Source organism: Ceratotherium simum, chromosome 32 (assembly GCF_057802395.1).
Source record: "Ceratotherium simum simum isolate JZ-2026a chromosome 32, ASM5780239v1, whole genome shotgun sequence".
Taxonomy (NCBI): Eukaryota; Metazoa; Chordata; class Mammalia; order Perissodactyla; family Rhinocerotidae; genus Ceratotherium; species Ceratotherium simum.
Window position 1 is genome coordinate 28952930 of NC_141931.1, and position 13476 is coordinate 28966405.

General features: G+C 37.5%; 1 pseudogene; it reads left to right on the top strand.

Annotated features, from left to right (window-relative positions):
* The first annotated feature begins 585 nt into the window (after positions 1–585).
* LOC101406116 (aldo-keto reductase family 1 member C23-like protein) lies at positions 586–13079 on the top strand (annotated as a pseudogene).
* Positions 13080–13476: the final 397 nt, after the last annotated feature.

The following is a 13476-nucleotide window of genomic DNA, read 5'->3' on the forward strand; positions in this document are numbered from 1 at the left end:
TGCAGATGGGAATGGTAAAAAACCAACTTTTCTTTCAATTCAAAGTTTTAATTCTTATTGAGGGTCCACTTTTTGAAAAATGCGCTTTAATCATTCCATTGAAGTGTGTGTGTGTGTGTGTGTGTGTGTGTACGCATGCGTATGTGTGTGTGTGGTGTAAGATATTTAATTGTTTGAAATGATTTCTGATCAAGGAGGGGAATCATCATGGCAAAAAACAAAAAAAAACATTGCTATGTGAATGTTTCTAGTCTAATATTTGTTAAATAATTTTCAGCACTCTCTTGTAATAATTTGCTAATGCATGTAGATCCTAAATAAAAAATTATTTTGTTAAGAAATCAACGATTTCTTTATCAATATGTAATAATTCACTGAGATTACTCTTTGATAAAAACAAAACAAAACAAAACAAGTTAATTGTTTCCAATTCTCTTCTCACTCCATGGGTTACTACTTTAACCTCCTACAATCCATTTACTAACAGTTGGACAGTGGACTTAGATGTTACCCTCTTGTTATTCACATAACCTGTGAGGGCAGAAGAATAAAAGAGAGTCTGCTTAGAGAGAAGAGCCACAGGCAATGGATCCCAAATGTTGGCATGTTGAAATCAATGATGGTCACTTCATTCCCGTGCTGGGATTTGGCACCTATGCACCTGGAGAGGTAACAGTAGTGGTCTTGAGGTTGAAGATTCAAAGGGAAATGGACCTAGCATGAGTGGAAGTTGACCTGGGTTGTTAAGTCATTGAGTTCCTGTGTGACTCTTGGAGGCTTGCTTGTTTCTTGTATTCAGGTTAGAACCTTTCCTTATACAAGGAGACAAGGTAGTCAGTGTTCACTCTGCATCAGGGTCTGACCCTCTGGTCACCTACAGATTATTCCAGATTTTCCTCCTGTTTCAATATATTTCCCAGGGTGGCAAAAGAGATGAAACTCAGCAGTCAAGAACATTGACTATCAGCTGCCCAGCTTTGAGGGTGATTACATGGGAGTGGTTTCTCTGTATATTCTGCAATTCAAAAAAACTTTCCTCTCATCAAGAAGTCGTGATCAGAAAAATATTTGTGGTAAAAGATCCCTGAGATGAGATGAATGACAAATGATGGGAAAGAGTTACTGTTCTGTTGTGGAGTAGCCTGCTGAGTACCAGGCATTAAATACTCCACCTGTAGTTTCCCTCATACTTCTCCTACTGCTTGGGAATTTATCTTGAATGGAAAACACAATATCATTTGAGGGAATAAGCTAGTCTTCTAAGGCAAGTTTTCAATTCTTCCCCTTTTTATGATTTTCAATTAAAGCAAATAGGTAGAGTTGGACCTTGGACATAAGAGGGAGCAAAGTGGAAAAGTCACTAGTCTGCAATCCTGAAGTTTGCCTATCAATTTTGTCTCTACACTAGTTGTGTGACAAGGGAGTAGTACTTAAAAGTTTACTCTCACTTTCTAATCTATAAAACAGAAGGAAATATTTAAAAAGACATTTTGGAGACAGAGGGCAGGCCTTGTTTACTTTGTAGTGGAAAGTGGATGAAGGGGAGAGAAGGGTCAAGGATATCACTGAAGATTCACCTTTGGAAAACCTCTGAATGCCCCTACACCTAAGGAAAGAGCATGACCAGCAGAGGGCAGTTATACCAAGTATCTAGTTCCTAGCAAAATCAATGAATAAAGAAAGCTTATGCAATACTTGAAAAGAAATGGAATATTATTCAGCCTTAAAATAGAAGGAAATCATGAACTTGGAGGAAATTGTGCTAAGTGAAATAAGACATACACAGAAATACAAATACTGCATGATACCACTTATATGTGGAATCTAAAAATTCAAACTCATAGAAGCAGAGAGTAGAGAAGTGGTCACCAGGGGCTGGGGAAGGGGGCAGTGGGGAAAATGGGGAAATGTTGGTCAAAGGGTACAAACTGTCAGTTATCAGATGAATAAGTTCTGAAGAAAGAATATATAGCGTAGTGACTATAGTCAATTATAGTGTATTATATTCTTGAGAACTGCTAAAAGAGGAGACCTTAAGTGTTCTCACCACACATACACAAAGAAGTTGACTGTGTGATGTGATGGGTATTTTAATTTGCTTAATTGTTGTAATAATTTCACAGTGTACACATATGAAATCATGAAGTTGTACAAGTTAAATATATACTTTTTAAATTTATATGCAATTTTTATTTAGTGTGTTCTGTTTTTCCACACTGGTAGAGCACTCTTAAAACTGATCACCTTATTTCTTGAGACTTCTTCCCATGTACTTTTCCTTTGTTGATTTTACTTAGTAAGCCTCACAATATAAATCATATCCATGGCTACCATTATATGCTGAATCTCATGAGTTCTTTTAGGAAACCACTGAACCTGGGGGTAGTCGTGGGGCCATTTGACGCTGATGATCATCCAGTGATGGCCCAGGGTTAAAGGAGTTCTTGGTATGCCAAAATGTTATTACTTATCAGGAAAGACCCAGGCAAATTGCCATGGGTCCATCACCACTCATGAAGAACTAACCTGAGACATAAGGAATAGTTTTAATACTGGGGAGGTCAAATTGTGCCTTAGCTATATCTCAATAATGTGGATATCCAATTACTTACTACTTTTGGTTGCTCATTTAGGCTCCTAAAAGCAAAGCTATGGAGGCCACCAAATTAACTATAGGTGCTGGGTTTCACCATATCGATTGTGCTCATCGGTACAATAATGAAAATGAGGTTGGACTGGCTATTTGAAACAAAATTGAAGATGGCATTGTTAAGAAAAAAGACATATTCTACACTTCAAAGATGCTGCACATGTGGCGTGTATGTAGACCCTTGTGTGAATGTGATTGTGTGGAGATGACAATTACATGATAAGACCAGTAGTTTGGTGAATTGCGCTTATTGGTACAACTTTCTTCACACATATTCATGTACTAAATCTAGTGTCAAAAAAAGATGATGGCTTTCTCATCATTGCTTTGTTCAAATTTTATGATTTTAAATTAAAGTCACTTTACTTTTCAGAGACTCAGACCATATCAGTGTGATTTAGCATGGACTATTGAATCAGACTGAACTGTGACCAGATTATAGCTTTCCTTATCATCTGGGTGACTTACTAAACTTTCTTAACATTCTGAATCTCACTTCCCACTTCCATCAGTAAGAGAGAGCAATATAAGAGGCACTTTGTGTATTAAACAAGATATAGCTACAGTGTCTTGAATTGAGCCCAGCACATAGGAATATGGTCAAAGCACTTTTTCTCTCCAGTTGTCTACAAAACGGGATGTTACTTATTCCCCATAGGGTTGAAACTTTGAGAGAATTAGGCAACATTTGTGAACAGCTTTGTAAACTACATCAAGCACAATTCAGATAATGGGCATTGTTATTATTTAATAACACTTTTTATCTTTTGGATCATTTCCTTCCATAGTAGATGTACTCTGAATAAATAAAAAAATAATAGAGTGTCTATGGGTAAGTCATATTAAAAGGGAATCAAGGTGGAAAAAAACATATTTCCTCTGTGATCATCAGTTTCCAACCAGTAGAGAAAAGTCTAATTATTAGATGAAACAAGAAAAACAAAACTGAATAAAGTATTAATCCAGCACAACTTCCATTCTTTGACCTCTGCAGCTTTGGCTCACTTTCCTTCAACCAGAGTTGGTCTGACTAGCCCTGGAAAAGTCTCTGAAAAATCTTCAACTAGATTATGTTGATCTCTATATTATTCATTCCCCAATGGCTCTGAAGGTTGGCAATTTGCATGGTCACACCTATCTTACATCTTGTGTCAGAATGTCTATCAACTTGTATGGATGGTTGAATTAAGATTTTCCTTAGAAGGATGTAGGGATTATTATATTAGAGAAGAATTCCCAAAATTTTTTGAATCCTTAATTTCCTTTCCATGCCTCAAAGAGAAAAGAGTTCAACAATCTCAAATCTTCTCTTTCAAAAATTTGTGGAACTAAAAATAGGCATGGTCAACACACAGTCCAGATTATGACTCCTGCTTCTCTCGGGGATGTCACAACACAGAGTTTCACACAACTGTGGTGAGCAATTCAACTGCCTTACAATTGTGCATAATGAGTTGATCTCCACACTCACCATTTCAAGTTGAAAGCAGATTTGGTGGTACTTCCTTTTGTTGTGTCTAAAACTAGCAGCCTTCACTGGGACCTGTGAAACATTGCCTACACCATTTGCTATCTTCACATGGAATTTTGTGGACTGCCCTTAACCACTAAGGATTGTGTTATGTAGAATTCTTGACTTTAAGTTATAGAAAGCTTCTCAAGCTATCCTATGCAAAAGAGTTTATTGGACTATGTAAATGGGATGTACAAGCAATGGATATATTTATAGATTTAGAAAAGTCTTCTGAAATATCTCATCTTCCCTATGACTTAACTTTGCATTACTAATGGCTTGCTTTATTTTTGTTGCAACATTTCCTGTTGGTAGCAAATATGGCCTTGAGGCAGTTCAAGGCTCATAGTCATTAACAATTGACAATATGTCTGTATCTTCCACCATCTATATTAATCCTTAAGAGAATGTCAAATCACCTTGTTTGGTTAATATGTCTGCCCTTGGAAAATCAAATGTTCAAAGGGACAAGGAACTCTGACTGTGTAGTGTGGATTGAGATTTTAATAGTCACTCTGGAAATAAGGACACGTAACTTACTGCCATTCTCAGTGTAAGGGAGGCCTTTTTTAAGAGGAAAGTTTGGGGGGCAAACAAGGATAACATAAGTCATTATGAGTCTCCTTTAGAACCAGGGAGATGGTATTTATGAAAATATATAAGTATAAGAGATTAGAGGAAGCTTGTCTCTTAAAGACATTCCTTCCAACTCCATATGTAAATCACTTTGCAAATGTTAATATCTAGAATGTTACCCCACCTACCTCATGAAGGTTTAGTGTCCTGGCCCTAGGTGTACCTGTCAGCCTGGCTAAGTGTGGAGAAATTATTTTGTGACATCACTAACATGACTGCTTCTCCTCCAGCCAGGCAAAGATCTTTTTCTGGAAGATGAACATGGAAAAGTAATATTTGACACAGGACATCTCTGTGCCATGTGAGAGGTGAGTGCTTGGAGGAGAGAGCACAGAGAAGGAAGCCAGGAGAGGGGGAATCTAGTTCATTTTTTCCACTTATGAGATTTGGCTCTGCATCTTTGGATTCAGCAATTCATGAACTTTAAAGAAACGGTATGCTGGAGAGATGTGGAGGAAATCACTAGGGAAATGTCTATAGGAGAATTGGAGTAGGAGACTTTGGGACAATGAAGAGAGGCATCTCTTTCCTTCAATGTGTAATACTCTTTCACATTTTTCTAAGGAGAAAACAGATATTCTTATTCTTGCTGTCACTACATTCTTGCCCTGTTTAATTTGCTACTATTTCTCTTCTTCATATTCATGCCATTTGGCTTCATTGTCATTTCTTGACAACTGTTCCTTTTAACAGATTTTACTTACATTTACTCTTGATCTATAGCCAATTGCACAAATGATTCTTCACCATCCCTTTCCCCCCAGGCCATGGAGAAGTGTAAGGATGCAGGATTGACCAAGTCCATTAGGGTGTCCAACTTTAACCACAGGCAGCTGGAGATGATCCTGAACAAGCCAGGGCTCAAGTACAAGCCCGTCTGCAACCAGGTGAGCACCCTTGGCCTCCTCTCCTTTCTGTTCTTCATCTCCTTCTTCTTTCACTACTGCTAGGTGTCTGTTTGGCCTCCCCTCCCATTCATCTTAACTTTATGGAACTGAAGATTCTAGAGAGCAGAGCCTCTGTATAGATAGGCCTGAATAGAATCTATAATTGTATCTCATTTGTAAAGTCTTAGGGAAAAAAGTGGTCAGACTTTAGTTCTAAATTGTCCATAAGAATTTAGGGAAGGCAAAGGAGTTGATTGAGGGCTAGGATAGTTACCCAGACCTTAGAGGGAAGGTGACATTTCCCTGAGCTGTAAAGGATGTCCAGAGATGGGATGGGTGAAAGTCATTTGAGGGAATTGTGTCCAGGAAGGAAGGGCATGAAATCATGGAATGAGCAGTAAATAAAGAGTGAAAATAAGATGAGGTGGGTGTTAGGGCTTGTGTGGGGTTTGGATGCCTGAATCCTTCGTCTTTGTATCTCTGCTTTCAGGGGTCTTTGAGTAGGAAACATAGATACAAAAAAAATGACTGTGAAAGTCATCCAGGCTAGGTGGATGGTTTATGGTGATACTAATGGTGGATGAAATCAACACTCATGAACATTTAGCTGGAACATACAGCACACCTTGTGATTTACTCAGTCTTAGTCTGGTTCACCTCATCGATATCTACCCTTAAATCAACCTCTTAGACACGTGATTCTGTGTCTCGTTCTGTGCTCTTACTTTTTTTGTTCCATTTTTTATTTCATTGTGGTAAGAACACTTAACATGAGATCTGCCCTGGTACCAAATTTTTAAGTATACAATACAATATAATATTGCCAACTATGGAGTTATAGTTATACAGCAGATCTCTAGAACTTATTCATCTTAAATAATTGAGACTTCATGCCCACAATTAGCAACTCCTGATTTCTCCCTCCTCCCTCCCCTTGCAGCCACCATTCTTTTATCTGATTCTATGAGTTTGACTGTTTTAGATTCCTCACATAACTGGTTTCATGTAGTACTTGTCTTTCTGTGAATGTCTTATTTCATTTACCGTAATGTCCTCAAGGTATAAGTTTGAGTCAAGAAGTAAGAATCTTCAATTGTGAAATGTGGCCTATAAAATTCAAGAATTTGACATATAGTGTTATATCACTGTTGATTTTCAATTACAAATGTTAAAACATTCATGTGATTATAACATTAGTTTTTCCTCTCGATTTATATTACGAAAATTTTTAGACATTCAGAGAAGTTAACACTATGATAGAGAACATCCTTGCTTTCCCTCCTATATTCAACATTTTTCACATTTTGCCAGGTTGTCAAATATATGTGTGTGTATATATATATATATATATATATATATATATATATATATGCATCTATCTGCATATGGATGTATAATATTTTACTGACCCTCTTCAAAGTAAACAGTAGACTTGACAATTCACCCCTACAGACCTCAGAAGTCTTGTCATCTAGTATCAAATCCATATTCAGTCCTCTGTATTGTTTTCCAATATCTTTTATAGATCATCTTTTCTATTTAGGAGCCAGTTGTGGTCCAGATATTGCTTTCAGTCATGTGTCTTAAGGTTTCTCAACCAAGAATGGTCACTCAACCTTTTTTTTTTACTATTATATCTGACAGGTTTTTGTTAAATATTATGGATTTATCTGATTTATCTTTTATCTGATGTTAATTAACTTGTCCCTCTCTTCCCTGTTGCTGTAAATTAGAAGGTAGATCTGAATGCCTTGTTACATTAAGGTTAAACATTTTTGGCAAGAAAATATCCTTTGCATGCTGTTTCCCTCAAATGTGTCCCTACTGGAGTGTTCCAGTAGGAAGCTTGTCATGACGTATTGTCCCACTAGGAGAGATGCAAGTTTTTGTTTTTATTTGGTGAGGAAGACCAGCCCTGAGCTAACACCCATTGCCAATCCTTTTATTTTTGCTGAGAAAGGTTGGCTCTGAGCTAACATCTGTTTCCACCCTCCTCTATTTTATGTGGGACGATTGCCACAGCATGGCTTGGTAAGCGGTGCATAGATCAGTGCCCAGGATCCAAACATATGAACCCCGGGCCACTGAAGTGGAGCACGTGAACTTAACCACTACATCACTGGGCTGACCCCGAGAGCTGTTAGTTTTGTTCTCTTGGTTAAACAGTGGTCGCCAGGTCTTTTCTTTTTAAATGCATATTTTCCGAATTGAAATTACCTGGGAATAGGTTGGGTGATAACTGTCATTAGGGGAAGTCATATTGCCCCCAAGTTTTCACATAATAGTTGAGTAGCCATCAATGATTTTAGCCTGAATTAGTTATTTCATTGGGATTTGTAAATAATTATTTTCAATTTTAAACATTCTTTTATAGGTCTTTTACCAGATATTTTGTTACAAACAGAAAATTCACTCATCAAGTCAGGTTAAACTACAATTATTCCTATAAGGCAGGGTACAAGCTTAATTCCCTTCCTTTAATTATTAGTGTTCCAAGAAAGCAGTTACTGTAATAATCCCCATCAGTGGGAAGAAACGTTTTTGTTCTCTCACTGTCTCTCATCACTATGGACTCATGGAATTTTATTTACTATATGTGTAATAATTCCTTTTAGTCATTATTCCCTTTGATGCTCAAATCTAAAATGTCACCAGTGAGATCCCCAATGCACTGGTTCTTTTGTCCCTTACACGTCCCTTTCTGAGTCTTTGAGCAATTTGTGGCACAATTTGATGTCTGAGGCTCAAACAGTTTTCTTCCTGTCCTGGATCTGGAGTTAGCCATGTCGCCCTGTACTGTACAATGGTGTTGAGTAACTAAGATGTGCACCGTAGAGTGCTTGTTCTCAGGAATGTCATTTTCAATTTTTTTTTTCCGTTTTAGGGAACAGAGATATAATTTTATTTTATTTTATTTAAATTGTTACTTTGTTGAATAGGAGTGGTGAGAGGGGACACCCTTGTCTTGTTCCTGTTCTCAGAGGAATGGCTTTCAGTCTTTCCCCATTGAGTATGATGTTGGCTGTGGGTTTGTCACACATAGCCTTTGTTATGTTGAGGTACTTTCCTTCTATATCCATTTTGTTGAGAGTTTTTATCATAAATGGATGTTGTATCTTGTCAAATGCCTTCTCTGTGTCTATTGAGATGACCATGTGGTTTTTATTCTTTGTTGTGTTGATGTGGTGTATTACTTTGATTGATTTGTGGATGTTGAACCATCCCTGCGTCCCTGGTATAAATCCCACTTGATCATGGTGTATGATCTTTTTAATGTATTGTTGTATTCGGTTTCCCAATATTTTGTTAAGGATTTTTGCATCTATGTTCATCAGCGGTATTGGCTGTAATTTTCCTTCTTTGTATTATCTTTGTCTGTCTTTGGTATCAGGGTGATGTTGGCCTTGTAGAATGAGTTAGGAAGTGTTCCATCTTCCTCTATTTTTTAGAATAGTTTGAGAAGGATGGGTATTAAATCTTCTTTGAAAGTTTGGTAAAATTCACCAGAGAAAACATCTGGTCCTGGACTATTATTTTTTGGGAGGTTTTTGATTACTATTTCAATCTCTTTATTTGTGATTGATCTATTAAGATTCACCATTTCTTCTTGGTTCAGTTTTGGGAGGTTGTATGAGTCTAAGAATTTATCTATTTCTTCTAGATTGTCCCATTTGTTGGCATACAATTTCTCACAGTATTCTCTTATAATCCTTTGTGTTTCTGCAGTATCCATTGTAATTTCTCCTCTTTCATTTCTAATTTTATTTACTTGAGCCATTTCTCTTTTTTTCTTAGTAAGTCTGGCTAAGGGTTTGTCAATTTTGTTTATTCAACATAGAACTGGAGGTTTTGCCCAGGACAATCAGGCAAGAAATAGGACTAAAAGGAATCCAAATAGGCAATGAAGTGAAACTCTCACAATTTGCAGATGACATGATTTTATAAACAGAAAACCCTAAAGAATCTGTTGGAAAACTATGAGAAATAATCAACAACTATAGCAAAGTCGCAGGGTACAAAATCAATTGACAAAAATCAGTTGCATTTCTGTATAATAATAACGAACGAACAGAAAGAGAGCTCCAAAAGATAATACCATTTACAATAGCATCAAAAAGAATAAAATATCTAGGAATAAAGCTTACCAAGGAGGTATAAGATCTACAATGAAAACTACAAGACATTATTGAAAGAAATAGATGATGACATAAAGAAATGGAAAGACATCGCATCCACATGGATTGGAAGAATAAACATAGTTAAAATGTCTATATTACCTAAAGCAAACTACAGATTCAATGCAATCACAATCAGAATCCCAATGATATTCTTCACGGAAATAGAAAAAAGAATACTAAAATTCATATGGGGCAACAAAAGACCCCAAATAGCTAAAGAAATCCTAAGAAAAAAAAACAAAGCTGGAGGCATCACAATCCCTGATTTCAAAACACACTACTAAGCAACAGTAATCAAAACAGCATGGTACTGGCACAAAAACAGACACACAGATCAATGGAACAGAATTGAAAGCCCAGAGATAAAACCACACATATACGGACAGCTAATTTTTGACAAAGGAGCTAAAAGCATACAATGGAGAAAGGAATGTCTCTTCAATAAATGGTGTTGGGAGAACTGGACAGCCACATGCAAAAGAATGAAAGTGGACCATCTGCTATCACCATTCTCAAAAATTAACTCAAAATGGATCAAAGACCTGAAAGTGAGACCTGAAACCATAAAACTCATAGAAGAAAATTTAGGCAACACACTATTTGACATTGGTCATAAAGGAATCTTTTGGATGACTTGCAAACCCAGGCTAGGGAAACTAAAGAAAAAAATAAGCAAGTGGGACTTTATCAGATTAAAGAGCTTCTACAAGACAAACAAAACCAGAATCAAAATGAACAGACAACCCACCAGCTGGGAGAAAATATATGCAAAACATATATCTGACAAGGAGTTAATCTCCGTAATATATAAAGAACTGACACAACTGAACAACAAAAAAACAAACAACCCGATCAAAAAATGGGCAAAGGAAATGAACAGACACTTCTCCAAAGAAGATATACAGATGGCCAATAGGCACATGAAAAGATGTTCAACATCATTAATCATCAGGGAAATGCAAATCAAAACAACATTAAGATATCACCTCATGCCCATTAGAATGGCTATAATCACCAAGACAAAACACAGCAAATGTTGGAGAGGATGTGGAGAAACAGGAACACTCATCCACAGCTGGTGGGAATGCAAACTAGTGCAGCTTCTATGGAAAACGGTATGGAGATTTTTCAAAGAATTAACAATAGAAATACCCTATGATCCAGCTATCCCACGACCGGGAATCTATCCAACGAATCTGAAATCAACAGTCCAAAGAGGCTTATGCGCCCTTATGTTCATTGCAGCATTATTCACCATAGCCAAGAAGTGGAAGCAACCTAAGTGTCCCTCAACTGATGATTGGTTCAAGAAGATGTGGTATATATATATATATACAATGGAATACTACTCAGCCATAAAAAAAGACAGAATCGTCCCATTTGCAGCAACATGGATAGTCCTGGAGGGTATTATGTTAAGTGAAATAAGCCAAAAAGAGAAAGACACATACTGTATGATCTCACTCATATGTGGAATATAAACCAACACATGGACAGAGAAAACTCTAGTGTGGTTAACAGGGGCAGTGGGGGTAGGGGTTGGGCACAAGGAGTGAAGGGAGACATATATATGGTGATGGACAAAGAAAAATGTACAACCCAAAATGTCACAATGTTATAAACTATTAAAACATCAAGTAAAAAAAAATCATTACTTGATGTTGATAACTCCAGTTTAAATTTAATATTACACAGTTTCTTATTCAGCTTTTTTGCCTTTTAATCTTTCTCTTTCATATTAATATTTCCATTTAATATAGTATGACACTCTTCTATCTTAGCATTCTGCAGGTTGAATGTCATCATTATCTCAATCAGAGGAAACATTTGGATTTCTGTAAATCAAAAGATATTGTGCTGGTTGCCTATAGTGCTTTGGGAAAACAATGCCCGAAACAATGGTAATGAAGACAACAGGGAGTTTACCAAAATCAGTATTTTTGATGAAACATATTTAATCACACCATTACTTGGTTTTCTGGAATTAACTCACAACTGGTTTGGGGGAGAGAGGAGAGGTAGTGAAGAAATCATTCTCATTTATCACCCCATCATCCAGCCAATGCTTTTACATTATATGTCCCAGGTTGTAGATTAATCAATAACAAATGCCTGCATTAAAATCTTCAAATATTCAAAAGCCATTGCTTAAGTCATGATTTCGATATTTATTAACATTTATTTATTTATTTATTTATTTATTTGTTTATTTATTTATTTATTTATTTATTTATTGTGAGGAATATCAGCCCCAAGCTAACATTCATGCTAATCCTCCTCTTTTTGCTGAGAAAGATCAACTCTGAGCTAACATCTATTGCCAATCCTCCTCCTTTTTTTTCTGCCAAAACCCCAGTAGATAGTTGTATGTCTTAGTTGCACATCATTCTAGTTGGCGTATGTGGGACATGGCCTCAGCATGGGTGGAGAAGTGGTGGGTCGGTGTGTGCCTGGGATCCAAACCCAGGCAGCCAGTAGCAGAGTGCACGTACCCAATGGCTAAGCCATGGGACCGCCTGAAAAAATTCATGATTTGGAAGCTCGGGTCTGAACTCAAGCATGCATTAAAATGACCTGAAGGGCTTTATAAACACAGGATGCTGGTGCCACACCTGTGTTTCTAAATCACTTGGTCTTGGGTGAGGCCATGGAATTTGCCTTCCCAGCAGGATCCGAGATGATACTTATGCTGCTGGTGCGGAGACCACCTTTTGAGAAGCACTGGCCTAGAGTGGACCTCTTGAATCTCTTTGGGAATCCTCCCAGAAAACTGCATGCTGAGTCTCAGGTCTTCACCATTTCTGCATTTCTTTCCAGGGTAGACCAGAGTTCCCCACTTCTCTTGGATGATCCAGTTCTTTGTGCCATGGCAAAAATGTACGAGTGAACTCCAGCACTAATTGCTCTTTGCTACCAGCTGCAGCATGGGGTTGTGGTCCTGGCCAAGAGTTACAATGAGAAGCGTATCAAAGAAAACATGCAGGTGATGAGTGAGGCTGTGGGCATAGGCCTCCTAAAGAATATCCTTCACATGTGTGCTTCTTTGTAAGGTTCTCAAGACATCCCTGGGCCCAGATGAGTTACCTGTTATTTCCCATGCATGTATGCCTTTTGTGTATTACCATCGGTTTTCTCCTACTGTGGCAACAGGAGAGTCAGCATGGCTGGATGGAATTCAGATTGGAGTGAAAACAGAGATTTTAGATCTAGCATGATGTCTGTGATGTACTCTGTAGCCCTTTGCAACTGACCTCTCACTTTCTTCTTTCTAAAATAAGGGAATTGGATTATGTGATTTTTCTTAGTCTATTTGGGTGCTATAACAAAATACCACAGACTAGGTGTCTTATGAACAATGGACATTTATTTCTCACTGTTCTAGTGCGTGGAAGTCTGAAATCAAGGTGCCAACGTGTTCAGGTAAGGGATCTCTTTTAGGTCTGGCAATTCTTGTTGTATCTTAACATGGTAGGAGGAGCAAGGGAGCTCTTTCAAGTCTCTTTTATGAGGGCATTAAACTCATTCAAGAGGGCGCCATCATCTTAACCTAATCACCACGCAAAGGCCCCTTTCTAGTACCATCACAGTGGGGGTTAGGTTTCCAACATCAGA